The sequence below is a fragment of the Meriones unguiculatus genome, chromosome 12 (assembly GCF_030254825.1).
Source record: "Meriones unguiculatus strain TT.TT164.6M chromosome 12, Bangor_MerUng_6.1, whole genome shotgun sequence".
Lineage (NCBI taxonomy): Eukaryota > Metazoa > Chordata > Mammalia > Rodentia > Muridae > Meriones > Meriones unguiculatus.
Window position 1 is genome coordinate 88,799,155 of NC_083360.1, and position 12,542 is coordinate 88,811,696.

The 12,542-nt window shown below is 39.3% G+C and overlaps 1 protein-coding gene across 6 annotated transcripts in view; it reads left to right on the top strand.

Moving 5' to 3' along the window:
• The window catches only part of Agbl4 (AGBL carboxypeptidase 4), a 1,227,056-nt gene that overhangs the window by 568,521 nt on the left and 645,993 nt on the right, over positions 1-12,542 (top strand). The gene's annotated exons all lie outside the window — the stretch shown is intronic.

Genomic DNA, 12,542 nt, shown 5'->3' on the forward strand with positions numbered 1-12,542 from the left:
TTTGAATCAAAGCAGATGCACCTTTTAATTTTTTCTGATTGAATTTGTCTAGAAGTGAACAATGGAGTCAAATGATAGAGGAGAACCCATGTGCTCATATTAGATGTTCAAATGATGATCATTGCATCATCAACTGCTGTCCTCCATGTGTGTCTCCCCTTCTTCTTTGAATACTAGTTCAGGAAAAATGATCAATGACTTAGCATAGCTTTGTGGCCTCTAAACATGTCGCTTTCCAGTACCTCATTGTATCCCTTCTCTGTGCTTGCCTTCTCTAATCTACAACATGTGTAGGATATAATAGATCAACCATGTATTTTCCTATGCTAGCAATGAAAATGAACCCTTTAAACCTCTATTTCTCCAGCAATGTGTTCACTGCATGGTGCCCATGCATCAGTGAGACCCCTTCACTCATTTTCATGTCAAAAAACCCTAATTCAACTCATTGGGTCACAATATATTTATTAAACAATTTTTAATTTTTATATTAATCACAGGTTATTTACTTTGTATGGCAGCCATAGCCCCTTTCCTCATTCCCTTACAATCTCTCCCTCCCTCACCTCCTTCCTGCCCCTTTCCAAGTCCACTGATAGGGGAGGTCCTCCTCACCTTCCATCTGATCCTAGCTTATAAGTTCTCTTCAAGACTGGCAGCAATGTCCTCCTCTGTGGCCTAGCAAGGCTGTTCTTTGCCCCAGGGGGAGGAGGTCAAAGAGCCAGCCATTGAGTTCATGTCAGAAATGTTCCCTGTTCCCCTTACTAGGGTACCCACTTGGATACTGAGCTTCCATGGGCTACATCTGAGCAGGGGTTTTAGGTTATCTCCATGCATAGTCCTTGGTTGGAGAAAAAAATCTCAGAAAAGACCCCTGTGCCCAGATATGTTTGGTCCTTGTGGAGCTCCTGTCCTCTCCAGATCATATTAACCCCCCTTCTTTCATATGATTCCCTGCACTCTGCTGAAGGTTTGGTTATGAATCTAAGTATCTGCTTTGATACACTGCAAGGTAGAGTCTTTCAGAGGCCCTCAGTGGTAGGCTCCTGCCCTGTTACTTGTTTTTTCCTACGTCCAATGTACATTCCATTTGTCTAAGTAAGGATTGATCATCTTACCCAGGTCCTCCTTTGTGTTTATCTTCTTTAGGTGTACAGATTTTAGTATGTTTATCTTATCTTATAGGTCTAGTCCACACTAATAAGTGAGTATAAGTATAAAAGTGTAAGTATAAGTATAAGACACACTTATAAGTGTGTCTTTCTGCTCCAGGGAAACCTCACTCAGGGTGATCTTTTCTAGATCCCACCATTTGCCTGCAAATTTCATGATTTCCTTGTTTTTAATTGCTGAGTAGTATTCCATTGTGCAAAAGTATCACAATTTCTGTATCCATTCCTCTGTTGATGGACATCTGGGTTGTTTCCAGGTTCTGGCTATTACAAATAAAGCTGTTACAAACATGGTTGAGCAAATGTCCTTGTGCATTTGAGCATCTTTTGGATATATGCCTAGGAGTGGTATAGCTGGATCTTGAGGGAGCACTATTCCTAGTTGTCTGAGAAAATGTGAGATTGATTTCCAAAGTAGTTGTACAAGTTTATATTCCCACCAGCAATGGAGGAGAGTTCCCCTTTCTCCACAAACTCTCCAGCATGTGGTATCACTTGAGTTTTTGATCTTAGCCGTTCTGATGGGTGTAAGGTGAAATCTCAGGTTTGTTTTGATTTGCATCTCTCTGATGGCTAAGGATGTTAAGCATCTCTTTTAAGTGTTTCTCTGTCATTCTATATTCCTCTACATAGAATTTTCTGTTTAGCTCTGTACCCCATTTTTTAATTGGATTGCTTGATTTATTGCATTTTAACTTCTGTAGTTCTTTTTATATTCTGGATATCAGCCCTCTGTCAGATATAAGGTTGGTGAGGATCCTTTCCCAATCTGTAGGCTGTTGTTATATTCTGACAACAGTATCCTTTGCTTTACAGAAGCTTTTCAGTTTCATGAGGTCCCATTTATTGATTGTTGCTCTTAGAGCCTGTGCTGTTGGTGTACAGTTCAGGAAGTTTTGTCCGGTGCCAGTGAGTTCTGGGTTCTTCCCCACTTTTTCTTCTAACCGATTTAGAATATCTTGTTTTATGTTGAGGTCTTTGATCTACTTGGACTTTACTTTTGTGCAGGATGATAAATATGGATCTATTTACATTTTTCTGCATGTAGACATCCAGTTGGACCAGCATCATTTGTTGAAGTTGTCTTTTTTTTTCCATTGAATTGTTTTGTCTTCTTTGTCCAAAATCAAGTATTCATAGGTGTTTGGGTTTATTTCTGGTTCCTCTATTTGGTTGCATTGATCCACCTGTCTGCTTCTATGCCAATACCATGCAGTTTATATTACTGTTGCTCTATAATACAGTTTGAGATTAGGAATGGAGATACCTCCAGATGATCTGTTGTTGTACAGGATCGTTTTGGAAATTCTGATTTTTTGTTTCTCCACAAGAATTTGATAGTTTTTCTTTCAAGGTCCTTAAAGAATTGTGTTGGTATTTTGATGGGAATTGTATTGAATCTGTAGATTGCTTTTGGCAAAATGGCCAATTTCTCAATGTTAATCCTACTGATCTATGAGCACGGAGATCTTTCCATCTTCTGATGTCTTCTTTGATTTCTTTCTTCAGAGGCTTGAGGTTTTTTTCAAACAATCTTTCACCTGCTTGGTGAGAATCACCCCAAGGTATTTTATGTTATTAGTGGCTATTGTGAAGGGTGTTGTTTCCTTGATTTCTTTCTCGGCCCTTTTGTCTTGGGTATACAGGAGGGCTTCTGATTTTTTTGCGTTAATTTTATATCCAGCCACATTGCTAAAAGTGTTTATCAGCAGAAGGAGTTCTCTGGTTGAGTTTTTGGGGTCACTCAGGTGTACTATCATATCATCTGCAAATAGTGAAACTTTGACTGCTTTCTTTCCAATTTGTATTCTCTTGATCTCCTTTACTTGTCTTATTGCTCTAGCTAGGACTTCAAGTACTATTTTGAAGAGATATGGAGACAATGGACAGCCTTGCCTTGTCTCTGATTTCAGTGGGATTGATTTAAGTTTCATTCCATTGAGTTTGATGTTGGCTATAGGCTTGCTGTATATTGCCTTTACGATGTTTAGGTATGTGCCTCGTATTCCTGATCTCTCCAAGACTTTAAACATGAATGGGTGCTGGATTTTGTCAAATTTTTTGGCATCTAGGGAGATGACCATGTGGTTTTTCTTCTTCAGTTTGTTTAAATGGTGGATTATATTGATGGATTTTCCTATATTGACACACCCTTGCAAGCCTGGGATGAAGCGCACTTGGTCATGGTGGATGATATCTTTTATGTTTTCTTGGATTCGGTTTGCAAAGTATTTTATTGAGTATTTTTGCATCAATACTCATAAGAGAGATAGGTCTGAAGTTCTCCTTTTTTGTTGGGTCTTTGTGTGGTTTATGTATTAAGGTGACTGTGGCTTCATAGAATGAGCTTGGTAATGTTCCCCTGTTTCTACTTTTTGTGGAATATTTTGAAGAGAATTGGAGTTAGCACTTCTTTGAAGGTGTGGTAGAATTCTGCGCTTAAACCATGTGGCCCAGGGCTTTTTTTGGAGGGGAGACTATTGATGACTGCTTCATTTTCTTTGGGGGATATAGGGCTATTCAGTCTTTCTATCTGATCTTGACTTAATTTTGCTACATGGAATCTTTCAAGAAAATTTTCCATTTCTTTTAGATTTTCAAATTTTGTGGCATATAGACTTCTGTAGAACCACCTAATGATTGTTTGGATTTCCTCAGTGTCTGTAGTTAAGTCCCCCTTTTCATTTCTGATTTTGCTGATTTTAATTTTTATTTATTCTCTTTACATTCAGCTTTATCCACTTCCCTCTCTCCTGCTGGTGCCAACCTCCCTTCCTTTTCCACTTCCCCCTTCCCCTACTTATCAGAAAAGTAACCCCCTACCCACCCACCTGAACACATCAAGTTGAATCAGCGATGAGCACATCATCCTCTTACAGTGAGGTCCGGCAAGGCAGAGCCCCACCTGAGTCATGATTGGAAAGCAAGCAATAGAGTCCATGTTAGACACAGCCCTTGCTCCCTTTACTAGGAATCCATATGAAGATGAAGCTGCTCATTGACTACATATGTGTATGGGTCCTAGATACAGTCCATACATGGTCTTTGGTTGGTGTTTCAGTCTTCAGGACACCCTGGGCTCAGGTTATTTGATTCTATCAGTCTTCTTGTGTAGTTCTTGTCTCTCCCGGGTCCTTTGATCCTCCTCAGGCTCTTCCACAAGTCTCCTGTTGCTCCATCTAATGTTTGGCTGTGAGTCTTAACATCTATTTCCATCCACTGCTAGGTAGAGCCTCTTAGAAGACAGCTGTGCTAGTCTCCTGTCTGCAAGCACAGCAGAATATTATTAATGGTGACAGGGATTGGCTTTCTCCCATATGGTGAATCTCAGGTTGGGCCAGGCATTGGTTGGACATTCCCTCAAGAGGTAAACTTGTTGGGAAGATGGTATATTGTGGAACTGGAAAGGGAAAAGAGGAACAGTGGAGAGGGTGCAATCAAAGCAGTATATACATGTATAAAAACTATCAAAGAATCTATCTATCTTTAATAATTAAAAAAAAGAAATACCAAGCACAATGTTTTGCTTATTCAAGAGTAAGGTAGCTTTCTCTCTTTTTCTCTCTCAAGAACTAGTTAATCATTTCCATTCAAAGATTTTTCTACTACTTTGTACAGAGTTCAAGACGCCTTCCTCAAGATTCCTCCAGCCTCCTTCACAGAATTCAGATCATACACTCACTATGTGAAATAGGAAACAACAGCTCTGCTTTGTTTGCTGCTATCTGCAGTGTCTGGAACATAATAGATACTTGGATATCTATTATGTCGGGTACATAAATGGACATTGTCTTACTTAATAGTCCACAAACCTCTAGCAAGGTGTATTCTCATTCTATAGTTTCATCTTTAAGAGAAGAAAGACCACATCTAAGTCTGCCCTGTTATCTGCTAAAGCACCAGAAATTAGAACAGTTGCCAGAGCTGTGTGACCTGAATCTTTATCCCCAGCATCCAGCGCATAGCTGGACAACAGTGACTGCTTAGTGAATGTTTGTAGACTTAATAGATCAAGACTTTATGAATTCTTAAATTGGTCCTGTCACTAAAGCAGATGTAAAGCAACTTAGGATAAATGCCCTTTGCCAAAATCTAACAAGTAAATATTGGTTAGATATAATGCCAACACCATAATTTTGTCTACACAAGGTCAAAACCTATGAGAACCTTTAAAAAAATATCAAGGCATTTTATTTGTATACTTCAACATTTTCTCCTTTATTTTAGAAATGCAGGTATTTCTCTCCTTTTCCATAATGTTAATAGCACCAGGAAGGCAAAAATATTTTAAAGAGACATACATATGGCTTTTTTTCACTGTTACTTCTTTTATTTTTTAAAATTTATTTATTTTTAAATTAAGTACAGTTTATTCACTTTGTATCCCAACTGTAGCTCCTCCCTGTCCCCTCCCAATCCTACCCCCTCTCCCTCATCTCCTCCCATGCAGATCCCCAATTCCATTGATAGGGAAGGTCCCCCTTCCCTTCCCTCTGACCCTAGCTTATGAGGTCTCATTAGGATTGGCTGCATTGTCTTCCTTTGTGGCCTGATAAGGCTGCTGCCTCCCTCATGGGGAGGTGATCAAAGAGCCAGCCACTGAGTTTATGTAAGAGACAGTTCCTGTTCTCATTACTAGGGAGTGAGAGACAGTCCCTGTTCTCATTACTAGGGAACCCACTTGGAGTCTGAGCTGCCATGGGCTCCAGGGGTTCTAGGTTATTTCTATAAATGGTCCTTTGTTGGAGTACCAGTCTCAGAAAAGACACTTGTGGCCAGATTTTTTGGTTCTGTTGCTCTCCTTGTGAAGCTCCTGTCCCCTTCAGGTATTTCTATCTCTCCCTACTTTCATAAAATTCCCTGCAATCTGCCCCAAGTTTAGCTATGAATCCTAGTGTCTGCTTTGATACGCTGCTGGGTAGAGTCTTTCAGAGGCTCTCTGTGGTAGGCTCCTGTCTTGCTTCTTATTTTCACTTTCTTCCATTGTCTATCCCATTTGCTTTTCAGAATGAAGATTGAACATCTTACCCAGGGTCCTCCTTCTTGCTTAGCTTCTTTAGGTGTACAGATTTTAGTATGTTTATCTTATGTTATATGTCTAATATCCACTTATAAGTAAGTATATACCATGTGTGTGTTTCTGCTTCTGGGATACCTCACTCAGGATGGTATTTTCTATTCCCATCCATTTGCCTGCAAATTTCATGATTTCCTAGTTTTTAATTACTGAGTAGTATTCCATTGTGTAAATGTACCACAATATCTGTATCCCTTCTTCCACTGAGGGACATCTCAGTTGTTTCCAGATTCTGGCTATTACAAATGAAGCTGCTATGAACATGGTTGAGCAAAAGTCCTTGTTGTATACCTGAGAATCTTTTGGATATATGCCTAGGAGTGGTATAGCTGGATCTTGAGGAAGCGCTATTCCTAATTGTCTGAGAAAGTGCCAGGTTGATTTCCAAAGTGGTTTTACAAGTTTACATTCCCACCAGCAGTGGAGGAGGGTTCCCCTTTCTCCACATCCTCTCCAGCATGTATTGTCACTTGAGTTTTTGATCTTGTCCATTCTCATGGGTGTAAGGTGAAATTTCAGGGTTGTTTTCATTTGCATTTTCCTGATGACTAAGGGAATTGAGCATTTCTTTAAGTGTTTCTTTGCCATTCGACATTCCTCTATTAGAATTCTCTGTTTAACTCTGTACCCCATTTTTTAATTGGATTACTTGATTTGTTGTTTTTTTACTTCTTGAGTTCTTTATATATTCTGGATATTAGACCTCTGTCAGATATAGGGTAGGTGAAGATCCTTTTCCATAAATTAATCTGGTTACACTCTTATGGAAAGCATAATACAATGTGTATTGAGGAAACTAGTAAAAAGTGTGCTGTAATACTCTAATGAGAATGGAAACTTGAACACTAGAATGACAGGAGATAATATGAAAAAGTCACAAACTCCAGACAGAGGGGTAAATTGGTAAGACAGATGAATTAATTATACATTGGATATGGACACTGTAATAGAAAGGAATGAGAGATGCCAGCAGCATTTCTCTGTTTTTGTTTGCCTCCTTCACAGGAACTGACTTCCTCTAAAACAATAGTCCTATCTGATTTGTTCCTGGTGCCTCACTCTGGGCCTGAGACACAGATATTCAGGGAAAACTTACTGAAATAAGGAACAAATCATTGTCCAGCAGGCAGAGAATGGAAAGAGCAATATTCAGTAATCAATACCCACAGAAAAAGAGCAGTAGGTTTGTCTTCACTGGGCTATAGTTTATAGGAAAGGCTAGCAGGGTGCGGTAGCACTAGACAGACTATTAAAGACTAAGATACAAAGAAACAGCCAGACTTGGGATATAAGATAGCATCCCTGCCTTAGGAAGTAAACAGATAAAGTAGTTACAAGTCAAGATAAAGCCAATAAAATAGTTTTGAGCTTAGGCTCTGGGCCAGAATGCTTGGATTCTTAATCTGTCTCTCACTCCCTCACTTCGGGACTTTATTTGATTAGTTACTTAATAACTTAAGATTTGTAGTTTTCTTATTTATTCATCTGTATAAAAATGGTACCAATCTTATTCAGAGATAATGATGACTAAATGAAATGATGCATATAAAATTTTAGTCAGTGCTATTAGCTACCAACTTATGTATAATGTTCATGCAACTATTATTATTTAGCACCTGTGATGTGGGAGAGTACTTCCAGCCATTTCACATATGGAGATCTTGAAGCTCAGAGAAGCTACATAACTTCCAGGTAGTAAGCAGACAGTTCAAAGCATTATCTGTCTTAACTTCAAATTTAGTGAAACTGTTAAATTGCTGGATTAGTCTCTGACACAGTCCTGGCCCAGACAAGTTCTGGTGCTGAAGGTACTTCCCAGAAGATGGGCTCAGTTGATCAAGTAAAGGAATAGAAGTAAAGGCACAAAGACAGTAGTACCAATGATCTAACAAAAGCCGCTACTCAGATGCAGACATCCTGTATTCACACCAGGAACCAGAACAGTGAGAGTCACATATATAGGACCTGCACTCTGCATTCTGGGAAACTGAGAATTATGGGAGGCTGACAGATTTAATAGGCAAACAGTGGGGCAATAAAAACAATGAATTATGTCAGAGCTGATATGTGTTCAGGCACACATCTGTCTACTGTTAGAAGATTTAGAATTGCTTTTCAACACAACATGAAGTTTTAAAAAGTATTCGGAAACAACAACAAAAGCCTTCACTGAACATGATCATTCTAATAGAATCAAATTACTGCTTTTTGTTAATACTCCCACTATCTGGGGGATAATCCCCACAGCCACTGAGGGAAAGGTAGAAATACACACTTTTAGGCTGAAAAACCTCCTCCTAGGCAAAAACAAAACAAAACAAAACAAAAACCCCACCACATTCTTCCTCAGAATGCCCTTTGTAGCCCTATGGTGCCACAGCTCACATGTGCCCATATATGCCTAATTTAGCCCCAACGCTACTTATTTATTTTTTAGGTTTTATCATTTATTTATTAATTTAATCTCTTTACAGCCTGATCCCAGCCCCTCCCTCCTTTTCCCCCAGCCACACTCTCATGTCTCCTTTCCATCCTCACCATCTCTTTTTCTCAGAGAAGGGGAAGCTAACAAGGGGTATCAATTTTGTTACTATTCATGATCTCTTCCTTTAAAAGTTACCCTTAGACACCGAGGCCTTTAGAAACCTTCCTTTGATGCCCTACCCCACCTTTATCCCCCAGACCAACCCGAACTCATTTGGCACTGGAACTGCACCATCTAGAACTTACACATCCACTGGGACTTGGGAGTCCAAGAAAAAAATATAGTACATTCAGTCAGAGGAATGAGTCTTCCACCAGTTCCTTCTTGGCTGAGGAAGCTTGAAGAGAGTCCAGATATCTTTCTGAATCTGTTACTTCATCTGTAAAGTGAAAATATGAATGCTACTCAGAGTAGAAATCCCTGATTTAAATGAAAGAGTGCATTTAAAGCTGCAATCTCAGGATACATCTTCCGGAGTCCAGTGTTTACGGTTAAACTTGCCTAAGGGAAGCATTCCTTGTTTGGAGCAAGCACTTTTTACTCATCTTCCTTTTTTTTTTTTAGAAAAACAATCAGGTTAGCTGCATTTTCTTCACTTCTCTACATTTCTACACACAAAATAAGACAGGCAGAGGCCCCAGCCCTAATGAACATGGTCTTCTCCAGTTTGTTTTAAGGTGATATCTAAGCAAACAGAGACAAGATTTGCGCAAAAGATGGGGAATGAAGACAGAGTAGCAGAAGAGTGCTACGGCATTGACTGTAGGAATCCAGAAACCCATTACGCAGTGTGTGCTGGAGCAGGAGCTCTTAGCAGCAGCGGTTGGCTCTGAATAGCAATTGCCTTCTGGTGGCTGAAAAACAGACTATATGCCCAAGTTGTCTCTATTAAAGAATGGAGAAAAACATCTTAGAACATTGGACCAGCTCTCTTTCCTGCCCACAAGTGCTCCATGCTCAGCTGAGGCTCCTGTACTTTCCTCCTAACCAGTCTTTCTGCCTTTCAGAAGGATTGTTCCTAGAAACTAGATTCTCCTACGACAGAGGCAAAAGACTGACTAAAGAATGACTGTAGATCCTAAAAGATGGCAACAAAAGGCAGTGCAGAGGGAACCCTTTCCCTCAAGCTTCCCCACCACATTGCTTCTACACTAAAACTGTAAATTACAATTCTCATCGTGCATGGTCCACACTCCAGAGTTCTTTGTACTTGCCACAGTGCTAGTGCTGGCCTCTCTGTAATAAACTGCCTTGTTGTGTAATGACAAGGGACATAACCTAGATCCAGGTATTACTGTCCTACAAATGGATAACAATTTTGTCTTTGTAACCACTCAGTCTCGTAAATGTTGGTGTTCTCATCTATTTAAGACAGCAAATGATATGCCCTGCCCTAGTAACTTGGTTGGAAATCTCACACAAATTAGTGGATGTGGAAGTGATTTGTAAACTGTGAAGCATTTGAAGATTGTTTTTGTTCATTGTGTCTCATCTTTCTAATGAGGCTATAAATCCCAATGAGTACAAGCTGTATGTTATTCATCATTTGATCCTTACATCAGAAGAGAATATAAAGTGACCATCGTTGAAACTTCCCAATACCCGTCACTGTACTAAGCACCTCATACACATCATCCAATTTGTTTAATTCTAATAGCTCTGATCTTTTTTTCCTCTATACCTGGCTACTCTCCAAGTAATGGTAGCTACTCAGCAAATGCAAGATTGAAAGCTCCAGTTTCATATGTTTGGGGTTTGAATGATGTGCTTGAGAGTAGCATTACTGTTGAGGAGGGTGTGATTCTGTTAATTGGGACAAAATGTAAATGACGAGTGAAAAGCAGAGGGTGATTTTTCTAAACACAATCCTGTCCTACTGCTGAGATTGATAGAGGATCCACTACCCCAGGGATCCTCCTGACCATAAAGTCGTCTTATTTTATTTTATTTATGTGCAAGTTCTGAGAAATAGCTTATTCAGTTAAGTGTCATCATTCAATCAGAAGGACCTGTGTTCGTATCCCCAGCATCCATTTAAAAAGCTGGGCAAGGTGCTATGTAGCCTGTGATCTCAGTGCTGGCAAGGTAGAGACAGGTGAGTCCCTGGGGCTCATTAGCCATCCAATATATCCAGTCAGGGAGCTCTGGGTTCAGTGAGATACCCTTTCTCAAAAAATAAATAAATAATTAACAGAGTGCATTCAGACAAGGAAGACTTCCACATCAACTTTGGCCTTTGCACACATGTGTACAGACATGTATTTATCTATATTCACATATGTACAGAAGTACATGGACACACACCAATATGTACTTGCATGCAAAAACCCATATTCAACACTAAGGATTACATAAGTATTTATAAATATATCAGATAAAAATCTAAGGAGACTGTATTTAGGTTGACATATATTTATATAACATTGGTCTCATTTGTAATTTTATAACAAATTATAGAATTGGAGAAAATCTGCCTGCTCTTAGCTCTCTTTGAGTGTCTCGCATAGTGAAAACCGGCCAGGCCATTCTCATTTCTCTTTATGCTTCAGCACACAACCACAGTTACTGCAGCAAAGGGTCACTTCACTGTCCACAAACAAACTGTGCCTATACTGAGGGCCTTTGTTTTCCTCCAAATTAGTCTTTCTGTTTCTATTTGCCCTCTCACAACCTGTAGTCACAATAGGGTTATTTTTAATAGCCCAAACTGACCGAGCCTCTTCGCCCCTAGGGTTTCCTTGCTATCTCTGTGATGGAATCTAAAGTCATCAACTCTATAAACTCTGGGTCCTCTTTCCTGTTCCTGCCCTCATTCCTATCACACTGTCAGTCATTTCATCTTTAGTGACTGCTGTGATTACCTAATTCTTGCTCTCATGCCTTCATCTTTTAAAAAGACCAATAAATATGTTGTTCCTGTGTTTAAGTATGTCTTTTGTTTTTCTGACAATAAAGTGTTGCTATTCCTTGGCTGTCTAATCCAGAGCCCCCAAACCACCTTATTTGGGGATGACTCGGTTCTCAGAGCTCTGATAACTATATCACAGCTCATATAAAAGATCTTTGTCTTTTTGATAGGTATAGGATAAAACCAAAATTCCAACATTATTAACATAGATTAAAAAGTTGATCTACTTCATTACAGATGGGGAAACTGAGGCCCATCAAAAAAGAAGTCCTATACTTAATTTCGGGGTCTCTTGAATTTGAGCAACACTTTTAGACATCAAAATCATACAAAAAATGAAACAGAAACATTTGCAAGGTGCCAGATATAGAACTATATGGAGAACTTTCCTGTGTACCACACTTAGCTAGTTGGCTCTTGTAACTATCCTATAGAGAAAGGCTGGTTCCCAAGAACCCAGAGCCTCAAAGCTAAGGAGAGCACAGCCAGGAGGCCATACACATCAGTGCTTCCCTTTCACTTGGCACAGTTTGCTCTCACTAAAACTATAGTTCCACTGTTTTTATAGGAAAAACAGTGGAAGAAAGAAGGAAAATGCTTATAAGAAATATAGTGTATATAGCAAGATGATTCTACCCTTAACACACAAAATGAGTATTTCTGATGGAGACTCAGCAGAACTAGGAAAAATATCAGCTGTTCCACAGACGCAGATCAAATATATGTTTGTAAAATCACGACTGTACTAGTTAAAACAAGATTGCTGCTAACCATCACGTTAATTATGGCAAAAAATGTCTGTTCCTATGCAAAGGCAGATGCAATTGTTATATCTTTAAAGAATGACTTTTGGCCTTTTATGATATGCTTCTGTAAAAACTCACATTTAAATGTCAGTAT